The sequence below is a fragment of the Sabethes cyaneus genome, chromosome 3, assembly GCF_943734655.1.
Source record: "Sabethes cyaneus chromosome 3, idSabCyanKW18_F2, whole genome shotgun sequence".
NCBI lineage: Eukaryota > Metazoa > Arthropoda > Insecta > Diptera > Culicidae > Sabethes > Sabethes cyaneus.
This window is the reverse complement of record NC_071355.1, coordinates 48,395,983-48,412,395: the sequence shown is the minus strand read 5'-3', so window position 1 is coordinate 48,412,395 and position 16,413 is coordinate 48,395,983.

Genomic DNA, 16,413 nt, shown 5'->3' with positions numbered 1-16,413 from the left:
GAAATTTGTGTTTCATTTGTATAGAAACCCCCCTCTCATACCGTCCATAAAATTGCTCTCTCGCCCCCTCCATACAATTGCTGATCATTTTATCTTTCTAACGACATATAAATTGTTCAGTTTCGTTCAGTAGTTTAGTAGTTATTAGCATTTGAAATCTTTCATTTCAACGTTACACTTCTATTTTCGTTTTCACAAAGTGCTACCCAGTCCCAGATAGTAAACAAAGACGTAGTCCTACGTCAAAAATTATATTACAATTTCCTATTTTTTTACTTCAATGCCCTGATGAGTAAAATTACTGTTATTTACTGATAAGTATCAATAACGTACTGGACACTACTAATAGTTATCAGTAACGATTTTTAATGATAGTTCCCATCTCTAAACGCCAACGGTTACACATGGGAAGGATTAGTTAGTGGAAGGTTTAGTGGGAGCAAAAGCAGCCATAGAGCGGGCAAAGAATACATACTCCAACAACGCCCGTCAGTGAAATTCCCCGTAGGCTACGGCCTCCCCCTGGTTCTCTGCTGAAAATCAAGGGACTGGCAACCTTATCCCTACTCTATGTGTTTGACAGTAGCCAACATCTACTGCCGGCGTGGGTATTATTAGCAAAAATCTGGATTTGAAAATAATACCCATCTGCCAGCAAACCGGTTTTGCAGAGTGAAAAGAACAGAACGTATAGCAGCGTCACGCTGTCTCCTTTACGCAAGTGGTTAGATGTTGACTGCATAAACATGGCTGCCTAGCAGTACCGTGCTGAAAATAGTTTTGGTTACTCTTTCGTCGGCCATTTTGGCCACGTGCCTAGCCCAACGCAGCCTGCCACATTGCAGTACCTTGTACAACTCACTATATCAGCATATTTTATTTTTTATTGAACTCCCATGATTCATGGCCGTAAAGGGACACCGGGAGGACTGTTCTGTAGAGCGCCAGTTTCCATGCGACTTTTCAAACTACGAGACTTCAGCTGGCTATGTAATCCATAGAAAGCCCGATTCATCGCATGTCAGCGTACCAAGGTATATAAATTTCTTCATTACTTCATATCGTTCTCCATCCAATTCCATTTCAGAACGAACACCATTTAACTAACTACTTCCAATTTAAATGGCTTAAAGGTCTCTTCCCCAACTCTACAGTTGGTCCCGATGATATCGACGTCATCCGCAAGACCAGGAAACATCTGAGATTTTGTGATGATAGTCCCGTTCCTTTCCACGTCCCATCATTCCACTCGAGATTGATCGTTTACAGGGTGTTCAATAAGTTCGAATACACTTTAAAAATGTGTTTAAAAATGAAGATACTAGATAGTCTTTTCTGAGTCAATTTTTATTGAAGCAGTATTTATTGAGAAACTTTACGACATATTTAGTGGAAGCACCCCACCCCCCCTTTGTGCTCTATGACGAGCTTGAGACGTTTCTTAAAAAAATCACACGCGGCACACACCTGATCCATGGGCATCTTGTCCCAGATCTTGAAAATGAGCTTCTCAAATTGGTCCATAGTGCTCACTTTATGTTCGCTCTGCTTGGCCAGCATGTACGACCATACATAGGCTTAATTTTCTGTTTTTCACTCAGTAGATGCTCATTACACTACAGCGTCACAACGAAAAAGAATTCTAAAACGTAGTGTAAGGGAAAATTGTAGAGTTTATTATTATCTACAATATTGTTAAAGAAAATTTAGCTTTATCTTTTGTAATTACTTTTGTATTAATGATTTATTTCACTTTTTTCTAAGGATACTGGAATTGTACAATGTTTTAAGTGGTTTTTCTAGCTGTAACTTATGGTGGGACTTACAAAAACTTAATCGTTTTTTGTCATATCTGTTTGTAGAATTCCTATTGTGCAACCTATAACATGGCGTCTACTCTGTACTACTTTTAAGAAGCTTGGGTTAACTTTCTGTTACTGTGTTGTTTGAGGATTTTACTTACTGTATTTTATTGAATTTGCAATTTAAGCTTATTTTCCGTTTTGTTTGCGCTCAAAATCTGGTCCAGAAAGCAGGGTTTTGCGGTTTGTTTTACTCGGGTCACTCTGCGGATGATGTGTAATCAGATTTCAATACACAAACGTCACACTGATGTCAGTTCGAAATAGTGATCATTGTACAATTCCAGGATCCTTAGAAAAAGGTGAAATAAATCACCGAAACGTCGGATACGTAAAGGCAAAATAATCGTTTGCTACATCCACTTGACTGAAAAGCAGAAAAACCGCCAAAGGATAATAATAAACTCTACAATTGCTCCTTGCACTAGTTTTTCGAATTCTGTTTCGTTGAGGCGCTGTAGTCTAATGAGCATCTACTGAACAAAAAACCGAAAATGAAGCCTGACCATACATAAAAGTCCAGGGGATTAAGACCAGGGGAGCTGGGAATCCACAAAGTATTATCGAGAAAATCATTCAAATTCTTCCGACACCCCGCTTGGACGATATTCGCCGTGTGGGCCGGTGCACCGTCCTGTTGAAAAACGTAGAGTAAGGAGGGGTAAAAGTGCGATGCGGGTAAAAGTGCGATTCAATGGTTTATATGTGCAGATTCCGAGTAAAGTTTCTACATTGGCATGGATGGGTGACTACTTTGACAGCTTGAATCTAACGTAAACTTTGGTTGCTTACGAAGCATAGTTGCTGAGTTATGTGCAAAAGTTGTTTTAGAGCGGTTTTGATGTAATTTTTCATTATACGGCAAATACGATATCAACAGGAGGATATTACTTGTTGAAAATTTGTAGCAGCGTTTTACATCACTCACATATCTGTTTTGAAAATACGGCGAAAATAATTTACAAAATATATTTCGCTTTTCCGTAATTTAACCTAACCCCGTCAAGTGCCTAGCTGGGTAAAAGTTCAATTCACGGACGGGGCAAAAGTGCGATTCATGGACGAGGTAAAAATGTATAGCTAATTATATAAAGCTTTAGACACTATATTACATATACTAGAAATGAAATATCTGCAGAAAACTGTGTGCTCTACAGATGTTGGCCGAAGAAAAACAATGTTTTTCCGCTGATGAAACAAAAAACAAACGTTTGGAAAAGTTTCGATCTAACGGAGGCTGCAATACACCAGCGCAAAATAGAAAAGGTGCAAATTGAGAATATTCCTTACCGAAACATAACGCAGATTGAAGATAATATGGTTTTGTTAGCTACTGCTGGGCTAATTTCATGGATTCTAGCTTCGAACTTTTGCCCCGCTAGTAGGGTAAAAGTGCGAATCTGCACTTGATCAGAAGAAAGAAGAATTTAGTTTGCAAAACACTATTACCGCAGATGATTTATAGTTGAATGTGAAGACATTGAGTTACTGCATCACTATAAAATATATTATGTTGTTGTCCTTCTTTTTATCTCACGGAAATTGATGACAACTTCAAACATCGCACTTACGCCCCGCCCTACTCTAACGATCTTTCCCGTAGAGGTCACGAAGTGCCAGGGCTACAACCTTCTCCAGAACCTCGGTCTTATAGTACGCGACGTTGATTGTCACGTTTTTCTCGGTAAACACCAGTGGAAGCTTCCCACGCTTGGATACGGCCCCCAAACCATCGGTACTCGGCGCTTTGGAACCGCGGGATGTTTATGTGGGACAGGGAATGCTGGCCAACGTCGGCGCCCACAGCGGATCATTTTGGACATTATGCGGATATTGCAAGATGAAGAGTTTCTCATCAGAAAACACGAACTCCTGCCTGACCAGCGTGCCGCGAAAGTATCAGTTTTGCTCTGTCCAGCCTCTTCTTCGTTGTAGCCTCCGTTAACCTGTGAACCTTGGGTTTCTTGTTCGGCTTGCATCCCAGGTCCTTCGCCATGATGGTGTGGGCAGTCCCGATCGATACATCCAGGTCAACAGCGGTCTTCCGGATCGAGCGGTTCATTTTTCGACAAACCCGCTCCTTCACCACCTTGATGGCTGCTGGCTTCCTCGTCGAACGCGGCCGCCCGGATCTAGCACGGTCCTTGGCCGAGCCCGTCTCCCGGTACCGACGAATGGTGTTATAGATGAAATTCTGCTTAACCCGGTGGGATTTTAACCGCCGAAACATGTCGCCGGGTCGCTCAACTCTCGCAAGTAACTTTACTACGACGTTGCGGTACTCCTTCATCGCGCGCGGAAAAACAGAATGCACATGATGCGCACTTGCACAACGATGAAAAGTTGTATTCGGATTTATTGAACATCCTGTATAAGCAGACATGCTCAAAGTCGACCCCTTGCTATCTACGAAGACCGGGCGTGAGCCATAAATACGATAGCCATACAGACGGTTGCCATACGTACGAGTGCCATATAGACGAATGCCATAATGTATGTTTGCCATAATGGACGAAATCCATAATATACAGTTGCCATAATCCATATATTCAACGTTTTCTTGTTGATTCAGAGCGAGCCGGCCGCAGGCAACGGCGAGTGTTCGCCGGTGACCCGCCGTCGGAAGCACCGGCCTCTACGGGGGGGCAGCCCCCCCGCAGAAATCACATCTGTCTAGCTCTATTCGTTTTCCTAGGTTTACCGTCCTCTAGTTAGTTTTCCCTAGTCCTCGCAACGAGATACCCTTTTTTTAAATTGAATTAATTAGGCCTCTTGCGACTTGCTCGCGCTGGTCCTTTAAGCTTTGAACTGGTCGAAGTGTAGTTTTGGGCCTCCATACCAACAGTATGAATTATGGCAAACGTACATTATGGCTGTCATCCAATATGGCAAACATGCATTATGGCATTCATCTATATGGCTCCCGTCTATTATGGCAAACATACATTATGGCATTCGTCCGTATGGCAAACGTATATATGGCTGATGGGGTGTCGTGCGAGAATTGACGAGACCTGTGTTCCGGGTAATCGTAGATCGGACACAGGAAAAAATCCACGCGACGCTTCGACAGCCGTAGACAGTACTCAGTTCTAGAAGATCTCAAGTGATAAGATCATATTACGATACTCTGCATCGCCCTGGAACAGGTCCACGAATTTCACGAGGCCCTCATAGCGGGTATTACGACAATTCACCGATTCAATGACGAAAATCTACTGAACATTTTGAGACACAAAGGTGTCCAAGGAAAATACTGCAGAGAAATTGTCAGATCCGATCCAAGTTATCGCCAGTGAGAACACCCGGCAGTCGCAAGTCTTCTTCAACCGCAGACTAAAACAAGTCGTTGAGCCACTTAAATTACAGCAACTCCCATCTCTATCTTCTTCTGTAGATTATGAGCCTTGAATTGAATTATGAGCTGCCTTGAATGAGAATAACCAACCCAGGTGGATGCTTACTTATTGACTTTACTTTTTCGGCGACAATATGCTTATCGAATCCAGACCGAACTTAAGAGCTGCCTCCACGCTTCCTGGGCAGCCACTCTTCATTCCGGGTGTTAACGGCGACACTCGCTGTTCTAGCATCTTCCTCATCTCGCAGCAGCGCTCATCTAACGAGTACGGAGTCTGCCTCGAAGTCGACGACCTTTGCCGGGTTCTCTGCTAAATATTGTTCTCTCTGGTCTCTCTTCCGGCATCCTTGCTACGTGGCCAGCCCACTGCAGTGTTTTATTCGCTACACAATATTCACATCTTTGTATTCTTGGTAAATTTCGTGGTTCATGCAGCTGCGCCACACTCCATTTTCTTTAATGCCGCCAGGAATTGATCACAGGATCTTACGGTCAAATACACCAAGAACACACCTTTCCTCTTTTTCAAAATCCATGCTTCGTGGCCGCAGATAACCACCGGGAGATTTGACATCTTATAGCGTGCAAGTTTTGTGCAAAGCTGCAGGCTACGGGACCTCAGCTGATGGATACGTCATCCGTAGAAGGCAACCACTCAACCACTTTCGGTAATCAGGTTCCTCTCTTTGTCATTTGAAGTTGACACGGTCCGGTTTTTAATTCCGTTGATTATTTTAAAGGAACTTCTCGTAGGATCAGTCCCGGCATAGTGGTGAGCATTCACGCCTTTCACGCCGAGGACCCGGGTTCAAATCGCAACCTCGCAGAAATCACGAATGACCCAAGCCGGTTAAGTGACTATAATCTAACAAAAAAACCTAGTGGTGGAAGGAACCTTTGTTATACGGTCTTACTTGCTATTTGAGATAGAAGGAGACACGTCTTCGAAGCATAATTTTCATCTAATGGTTAACGTTGCGTAGTGCGTTGGTTTACATAAAATTTTTGAAAATTGAATAAGTTTTCAAAATTTGAACAAAATAGGAGCCTTTTTTCATGAAATTGCTGAGTAAGGATAAGTAAGTTGTTTATAATTTGAGTATGTGCAAGTAAAACGAAATCAATATTTGTTTGGTACAGTGCAGGGCACAGGTAAAATGGTTAGAAACATGTTTGAGGAGCTGAAAATTTCGCCTTCATTGAAGAAACTGGCGATGAAACTCTAAAAAGAATGTTATCCCAGTAACGTTGTAAGTTTTATTGCACACTTAACGCGGTTTTTAAAGCCAGATTTGGTTATAAAAGCCATCATAAGAGTGCAATAAAACCCAAATTGTTTATTGGGTAGTTTTAATAACTCTTTTATGTCGAAATTATAGCATTGTTCACTATGAATATGAATATTTTTCGTTTCTATGTGGCAGCATATATGTATGACCGCATTTCAAGGTCAAGACTAAAAACATGAGATTAGTCTAATAATCAGAAAACTCGAAAAATAATTAAACGAATTCTTTGTAGGTTCTTCCATTTATTATTCGAAAGATTCTTTCAGTCATATTTACATCGCACCAACAAACCGCAGGTTTGCGCTACCTTCTTCCTGATGAAACAATCCAACTTCCATTTCACAACAAGAAATCTGTTGATGAAAAATTAATTTATTTTCCCGTGCGATTTCTCGTACTTTGGCTGAGCTTTGTTTGCTGCCTGGCTGTAATCGGGAGCAAAAGTAATGCGGTCTGTGAAAATGAAAAGATTTTTCGTTAGATTAAATTGAACGATATGACAAATGAAAAACCAGCGCTTCGGTCCAGGCCACAGCCGGACGAAAGGACATCATTCGACGAAAAACAGAACGAAACAGGCAAAATGGACAACGAACATGGCAGTTGAGCAATTCACCATTGTTCTTGATGATATCTACGATGGCATCTTCTTAACTTGTCACCGATTTGGAGCATTTTTTTCCCTGGACCAAAACTAAATTGGAAAATCGTTACCGCACAAGTTGTCAACATCTTGTGGGTGTCAAAATGTTTCACGTCCCTGCCAAAAAGAGAATAGTCGAAGTCAACAACAACAACAACAGAAGCCATTCTGGGCTCGATGTAATCCCTTTTTCTTGGATGTGTCATTGTTTGGCTCTGATTAGAATCTGAAAAGCCTTATTTTTTCCAGTTGGCACTAATTGAATCAAGCACGGCCGAAAATATTTTAATTAGAGCAAACGCGTAAAGCGTAAAGTCCACTAAAAAGTGCACCGGTTCCAGGAAAATTGAGCGACTCCCTCTTCTTAAGGTTCATTAACTGGATCCTCTCGTCAACAAGCGAAAATGAAAATTGCTTGACCTTGTTTTTCCCCATTTTCACCTTCACCTACATAGAATGTCTTTGTTTACCATTGAAGGCTTTGTTCAGTGATGGGAAAAAGTTGATATCTATAATGGTTATAGCGCTTTTTTATTATTACACTGTTCAAAACAGTGTGTGAAATCAAAAATTTTCACTTTTACTATTTTGTCCGTTCTAGCGATTACTGCTTTAGGAAATGATATTTTCAGATTGAACATTTTCTAATTATAAAATGTCAGTTTCTTTATCATATTTTTGTATAGTGTTAAGTCAAGTTAGAGCCCGATGCTTCACATAATCCTCCGTTTTTTTAATCTTCAGTAAACAACAGGCGGTACTTTTTTAAATTTGCATAAACCGCTGTCGTATAATAGGATGGTCTAGTAATATTCCCTATTGTTTGCATATTCTCTCTGCCAAGGCATCCGAAATGTAATTAAATTAATATGCAAACTAGATGCTGAAAGATAAATGTAAACATTTACATTTTACAGAAATTAATATGGAAAAAATCAACGACTTTAAATGTTACTTCACGACGGCCAAATAAATGTCACAATTTTCAACACATTTGATGAAATATGAATGCCTATAGATTCTAACTTTCTTGTCGACTCGTGAAATTAACTCAAAAATGCTCACAAATAATAATGTAGCCTTTTGTTTGATTTCAAAGAAAAATGGTGATCCAACAAACAAGTAGAACGCAGTTTACATTTAATTCTTTTTGTTTGGAAATTTTGATCTATTGATAAAAGCTTTTGGCAATTAGAAGCAAACATGTACACCAGTTATTGATTCGGTTTGAAATTATTTCCCTTTCAATAGTTAAATTTGTAAAGCTTACATTACATTTATGTAGCAAAATTAATGCAACATTCTATGGCCAATATTCAATCAGTGATCAATGCTCAATCACGGGTGGTGCCCAAGGGAAATGTTACATCATTTGTAATTCTATGCAAGCCTTTGTACCATTGAATGAAAATGTAATATTCCTTGGATTAAAGCGAAATTGTATCATTTAGTGTTATCAGACTGGCGTACATAAACAGAATTTAATTCTAATTCGCCGAATAATGGTCTAATTAGTGATATACCATCAGCCGGTTCATTATTTGACTTTCTGTTTGAACCAGATCAGCGATTTCGCGGCTTCCAGGAACTCAGCATTGCTGATAATCTGGATTTTCTAATCCTATCGGTGCACAGGATGTAACTGTAATCATATCGATTTTCTCACAATTCTGTCAAAACATTCGGATACCAGCCTTTTCACTGTTGGCGTCGTAAATTAAACCCTTAGAACAAACAATTATATTCATGCTCCATTTAGACAACTCTCAGCTCGAATTGAGCTGAATAATAATATGCACAATACCTATTGAAAGGAATTTACCTTCGGAAGGGTGGTGTGCCCTTTCGAACCTACACTTTATTTAGATTTAGACATTTGAATTCGATTCGAGTTGTAATTCAATCGAAAATCTACCTACTGTTTTAAGGCAGGATTCCTTGACTTTTTAACAACATCATTGTAAGTACGTATAGAAGGGCTTTTTGTGCCAGCCGAACGATGGAGGGAGGAAGCGCGAGTCAATCTGCTCAGCATTAGCAGCTTTCAACGGAAACGCGAACAAAACACCACCAGCATAATTGGGTCATTGTTCTTTCCCACCCATCATAGCAGCGCAGCGTAGCAATGATTCGGAACGACTTTTCATCGACATCATCGCGAAACAGTCCGCAGCAGCTAATTAGTTCGACAAACAGGATCGTGAATTTGCATGGAGCAGGAGTTTTTTTTTATTTTCGCGAATGAATAATAAATGAGTTGTAAGGAAAAGCTACGCAGATTGTACGATACCAAAGGAGATAAAGAATATAAGTTTGATTTCTTTGGTGAACAATGGCTACAATTTCGCTTTAACAAAGAGGAATTTAAAATTAAGGATCCCAGGAAGAGTAAATGAATGTCTTTTATTTGTAAAATAAATTAATCAGAAATTTAAGCACAATCAATATCACACTAAATATTAATACACCAGAACCGCTTATTGTGCGGCCGTAAAATACAGAATTTATGCGGCATATTTAAAAGAAAAAAGTTTTTCTAACAAAAACTTATACCTATTTATACCTTTTTTCCCGGGAAGGACTTGAAAAAGTTTTTGTTAGGAAATTTTTTATCTCTTGAATACGCCCATTCTGCAATATATGAGAGCCTTGTAGGTTATATAATTATCTACTCCCAATCCATCCAATAAAAATTATTACAAATGTCTACGTTTTAAGTGACTCACAAATCAGAGTTTGGAAAATCCGTAAAATAAATATATACACCGAGCATCGGCAAACGTATTTTTCATTAGATAACAGGGAAGCACGAAATAACACCGTCCGTCGGCTGCTTCTAAAGTAACTAATACTACTTTAAAGTAATCTCTTTTCTTGGCGATATTATTTGGAATACTTTCCGGCGTCCCCGGGCATCATATACACGCTAAATCGGTCACACTCAATGTTCAATATTGAATTTTTGAACGAATTCCGATATTCGCAATGAGGTTATGTTCGTGATAAATGCAAAGCCGATACGCAGTAGTCCAAAAGGGCAAAAAGTAAAACTTTTTTCCTAGTGTCTCTTGTTTTCATTTTATCATTTATGGTCTTCAGCACTTTTGTTCGTACGAATATCCCCCTTAATCTAAAACTGTCAAAAGTTAGTCATCGCTTACTATAATGAAAATAAATAAAAAACTTCTTCGGCAAAGTTGTAAATAAAGAAATGACATTTCTATTCCTATCGAGTGCAGAGCTATAGAGCATTTTCCTAGGAAATTCTTTAAAAATTAGTTTTTCATACTTAGCTTATGTTGGTTGCATTTTACAAGAATATATGGTTCCAGGCGATTATTGAAGGACTCAAAATACACGTTTTTTGCAGAACATCGCTAGCACGTTTCCTTACAAAGTTATCGCTTATTTAAGCATTATTTTTCCTTAACTTCACGAGCCAAGAGCATTAACCTTGTAAGAAAAGGTCGTAGATATTTGCAATCTTCTGAAAAACATGTATTTGGAGTTCTTCAATAATCACCCTGAACAATATATTCCTGTAAAATGCAACCAACATAAGCTAAGTATGAAAAACTAATTGAAACTTCCAGTGTAGTGAAAAGATGTGATGTTGTTAAAATGGGATTGAATTCCTCCAACGTGGGGAAACGACTGCGATTGGTAATAAAAACAATCTTTAATTTCTGTAAGGTAGCAGCCCGAATTGATTGGAACCGTACTTTAACCATAAAAAATAATATCTTCTATCTTCCAATCTAAAACCATTTATGAAATGGTTGGGTACCGTATTTAAACTGTGTTGGTATAATATCAAGTATATTAGCTATGGTTATGGTTGGGCCATCACGATTTTACAGTTTTAGTAACTCATGATATCTATGATACAATCATTGCAAAACTTCTTACTGTGATAGCTAACTTTTCACAATATTGTGAGTTTCAATCGTGTATTCAAAACACCCGTACTGAATTCAGTGACTAAATCTTCCACAAAAAAGTTTTCCACGCGCAATGAACTTTTCTTCAGGAAATGATTCATGAAATGCAATTATCGAGATAAATTTTGAAAATATATGAAGTGTGTTGTGCTGCACACGTAGACTATAGAAAAATCCCCTCCAGTAAGGTGTTTGGGAAGGCTAAGGTGAAATACTATAAAAGCGCTATTTGTACAGGTCGGGTCACTTGAGTAGTCATGGTTAGGCCACCATAATTTTAAGCGCAGAAGCGCAATAATCGCTAGAGAATGTCAGTCACGTAAAATTTGATGAAATGAAGCAAAATTAATACGATAAATACTTAGATTTTTGTTGTTATTTCATTGTAGTTGTACAATTCGGAAAAGGCAATTGTAGCAATACTGATTTTACAAGATCGCAAAAATTTCGCAAAAATGCAATTAAAAATAGGGTATTTGTGCATATATGAGCCGTTGTTCACGGAATTCATTCTTTTCATGCCTCTGTATAGAATTTCAATACGTATGTCTTAGATTTTCTGCGGTGGCCCAAGCTGTACAACATGGCCCGACTATGGCAACATTTTTTGTCTTCACGTAAATGCATATAACTTTTTTATTTTTCAAGCAATCAGTTCAAAACTGTCCTGAAATATACCTTATTCTCGAACCTTTGCCACGATGTATTTAGATTTCCAAAATTCCTTTTGAAACGAAAGTTATGGGCGAATTCCAAAACGTGGCCCAACCACGACGACATTCCCCTACATATTTTTGAAGCGTAGGATATGAAGAACAAAATGATTATGGTTGTACCATAATATAAATAGTAGCGTCGTTGAAAAATTCTGCTTTTGGAATGTACTGTAATCTTTGATCTTACGGTGATTATTAAGATTATAATAGCGGTATGGTTATAACCATTTTCACAATTGTCTTCATTTATGCGGGAGGAATGCAATGGTTTCTGCTCTTGATTTTGTTAAATAATTTCCAAAAGCACATAGAAATCTATTGAGGATTGAACGTATATAAATGTTACTACTTTGCCAAATGTTACACATAACGCATATAGCATGTGTACATGAAGAATTTAATGATTTATTACATGCTATTATCACTACAAGGAGACTTACGTAGTCCTGCGTCACTTATACGGTCATGTCTTGTACACAACACCTCTGATTTATTTCATTAACCCTCAATTGATCAACCGGGTACACCTGTACCATGACGAGATTTTCGAGTTCCTGTTTCGGATTATTCCTTTTGAAATATCGTCAGAAGGCTTCAGATATGATACGGGAGGGTATTTCCAGTCTATTAAGCGGTAGCCTGAACAATATTCAGGAACTACGTTGAAACTATATTTATTCGAGACAAGATTTTTATACCAGTTGATAGAATAATAATACTGAATATCGGCGTATATTTTGGTCTTAATGACACGCTACTGAATTTGTGTTATGGTCACGAGAAATGATGAAGTCACTGCGGCTAAATTGGGCCCATTTTCTATAGTGGTGTCTGTGTTTTTTAAATCCGACCGGCCGAAATAGCCTGCACAGAGATTAGATGCTTTACAAAAACAGATCAAAAGAGAGACCGATGGATAACGTGTCGCTATTGCCTACATTCCGGGCTAATTGGAGATAACTAGTTTTGCAGTGACAACAGCTTGCTGCTGGCGCTAGTGTATCATTGAATCGTTCATATACATTAGCACCAGAAGCAAGTGGTTATCACTCAAATACTATCTATGTCAACACGATAGAAGAGTTTTGGGCGTTTCTGGCTTCACATATTAGTAGTAGTGTAAATAATACACCATGTGATCATAATTGTGTGTTTTCCAAACCATCATCAAGAGCGGATACGCGTAAGCAATTGCTGCTAGTTTTTTCAGCCTGGTTACGAGCTAGTGGAAAAACAGCGGTTTTGATGTTTATTGAATAAAATCAAGCAAACTACTTACATTTTTATGAAAATAGTTATAACACATTAAAGCCTATGAGTGCTACATTCGTTTCAGTATTGTTATATAGCGGCAAAGTTTTTATTTGGGAAAGTGTAGCCAAAAAAGGTAATGTATGCCGAAATTAGTAGTGTGCTGGGAATACTTTCCCGTACCCTATTTGTTATTTACATAATTTTACGTATATTGAAACGTTCATATAAAAACTTATATATTTATAACCGGGTGATAGGTAGATCCGAAGCCGCAAGGTTACCGAGTCTGCTTTGACAAGCGAGTGGTCGTGGGTTCGAATGTTTTTTTTTTTTGTATGCCAGAAGCGCACTGGGTTCAAAAATGCCACTACGACAGTCACGAAGATTGCTTTTGTAGCTGGCCCCGATTGCTGTACACAGTTTACGGATTGCTAATACCCATTCATGGAGTTGAGCTGGATTGTAAGACTGTGCCCCAATTAGGTATTACATGGTTAATATAACCAACTACCTTCTTGGGATGAATTTTCCATACTGAGTATGGAGTTAATAGGTAGCTTTTAAAGAAGCTGAACCTGGAAGACGCAAGAGCTCCACAGGAGCATAGCAAGTGCGCTGAACTTTCTAGTCTAAATTGCAAAAGCGGCAAATGTCGGTTAAGACCTTGCCAATTCTCTTTAAACAGTAAAGAGTGGGACAATGTCCGGTAGGAAGTCCCGTGATTGTGCGCGGTTCCCTACGCGTTAAGGTTTGTTAACTACTGCAGGGTCTGGGTAGATAAACTTGTTGGCTTATCTACAGCCCTGCGCTTTATACCAACTGGATGCTATTTCTAGCTTTTCCCAGGTCAGTAATTCGCTTTTGACAGCGGATATAGAGGTGCCTAGAAACGGTTCGGGGCCAATGAACTGATGAGCAGATCCTTGTCTCGCTAGGCTGTTGGCAAGCTTATTGCCCTCGATTCCGCAGTGTCCAGGCACCCAGAATAATGAAACTTTGTTCTGGCGGGAGACCTGTCTCAAGGTTGTGCTGCACTCCCAAACTAATTTGAATGCACATTTGATGGACTTGAGAGCCAGTAGTGCAGCCTGGCTGTCCATGAAGATTCCGATTTTAGCATATCTATGCTTTCGTTTTAGACATATCATGGCGCAGATGTATATTGCATATACTCCCGCTTGGAACACGGTGGGCCATTTGCCCAGTGGAAGAGCTTCCTTTATTCCGGGTCCGTAGACTCCAGAACCTGTGCAAGTCCCAATTTTTGATCCATCTGTAAAGAAGCAGATGGTACCGGATGGAAGAACCGGCCCTCCATTGCTCCATACAGCGCGATCAGTAACAATTACACTGTACGGAACATCCATGTTAGGCCGTGCCTTCATCCAGGCAGAGATTGTCGTTACTAGGGGTGTTACTAGTTTGAACTCCCTTAGTACGCGAAGGTGACCAATTTGATCCCCCTCAAGTATGTTACGACACCTCTGCAGCCTTAGTGCACCGAGTTCGGCTTTCTTCTTCACATGAAGATGTAAAGGTAGCAAGCATAACATTGCCTGCAGCCATGGTGGTGTAGTGCGCATGGCGCTGCTCACTGACAAACATGCCAGGCGTTGAACTTTGTTTAGCTTGACCTGCGCTGTCACCTCGTTTACCTTTGGCCACCATACAAGAGCGGTATAAGTTAGCCTAGACCGTGCAATAGTAGTGTATGACCAAAGGGCTGGTTGAGGTTTCAGTCCCCAGGTTTTGCCAAACAGTGAACTGCATGCCCAGATGGCTGTTGTTGCTTTCTTGACAGCATAGCCTAGGTGAGCGGTGCAGTTCAGTTTATGATCCAGAATAATACCCAGATGTTTAACTTCATTGCTGAAGCTTAGTCTGATTCCATTCAGTGTAGGGGGAGTAAGAGTATGTCTCCTGCGCCTAGCAAATGGTATCACGAATGTTTTGAAGGTGTTTATATTAAGCCCCTCTCGTAGGCACCATGAGATAGTGGAGTTTAGAGCTCCTTGCATACGACTGGACAGCACTGCGTCAAATTTACCTCTGACAATGAGTACCACGTCGTCGGCGTACGCAATGACCTCATAGCCTTGCTGTGATAGCTTGTGCAAGAGTGCGTCGACCACCAGTGACCAAAGCAAAGGGGAGAGAACTCCTCCTTGAGGACATCCTTTGATCGCTGAGATTGTGATCGACGTATCTCCCAATGAAGCTGTGATTTCCCTGCTTGACAGCATTGCTTCAATCCAGCTCATTGTCGGATGATCAGTTCCTTTATTAAGGAGAGCCATGTTAATTGAGGCGAATGACGTGTTATCGAAGGCACCTTCAATGTCAAGAAAAGCACAAAGTGCCGTCTCTTGATATTGAAGCGACTTCTCAATTAGCGTCACTAGGCAGTGAAGTGCGGTTTCCCGCATTAATAAGCATGTTGATTGCCATGTAAAGGAGAGTTCTTTGAAAACTCGCTACGGATGTGATTATCAGTGATTTTTTCCATCAACTTGAGAAGCGTTGATGTCAGACTAATTGGTCTGAAAGCTTTTGACATAGTTTTATCTTTTCTGCCTGCCTTAGGTATGAACACCACCCTGACCTTCCGCCAGCTTGCCGGGACATGTCCCAACGTAAAGCTGGTACGAAAGTGGTCCATGAGCTCGGACATTATAATCTCTTCCACTTTTTGTAAGAAGATGGGAAGTATGCCATCCGGACCCGGAGACTTCATTGGTTCAAAGGAACTGAGTGCTCAATTGATGGAAGCCTTCGTAAACAGTCGGCGCGCAAGTAGAACCGAATCACTTGACACATTGCGCGACAACTCAACTTGCTGTTGCGCGCCGACGTCGCTACCAGTGGACACTGTCGAACCAGGGAAATGCGTGTTCATAAGAATCTCCAACGTTTCCCTAGTAGTAACAGTGAGACTGCCATCTTATGTTTTTCAATTACCCTAGGTCATTATCATGGTCCTTGGCTAACACTTTTTGAAGTCGCGCCGCCACAGGCAGAGTCTGGATGCTTTCGCAAAACTTGACTCTGGACTTTCTTTTGGCTTTGCGAAGCTCTGCGTTGTATTTGATGAGAGATGCCCTGTAGGCCTCCCAATTAGACGTGATCTAGAGTCCTGTTGAATAAACGCCTAGCTTCCCGACGAAGGTTACTGAGCGATTCATTCCACCAGGGCACGTCACGGCAGACTGTCCACGTGATTAACGGACAGTTTGAAGTATAAGTATCAATAATCCTACTCTGTAGGTCATTGGCTGCAGTGTCTAGCTCAGCTGGTGTGCGTATATTAATGTGACAGGAATTCCGAGAGTTTCCGAGAGTTTCTGAAT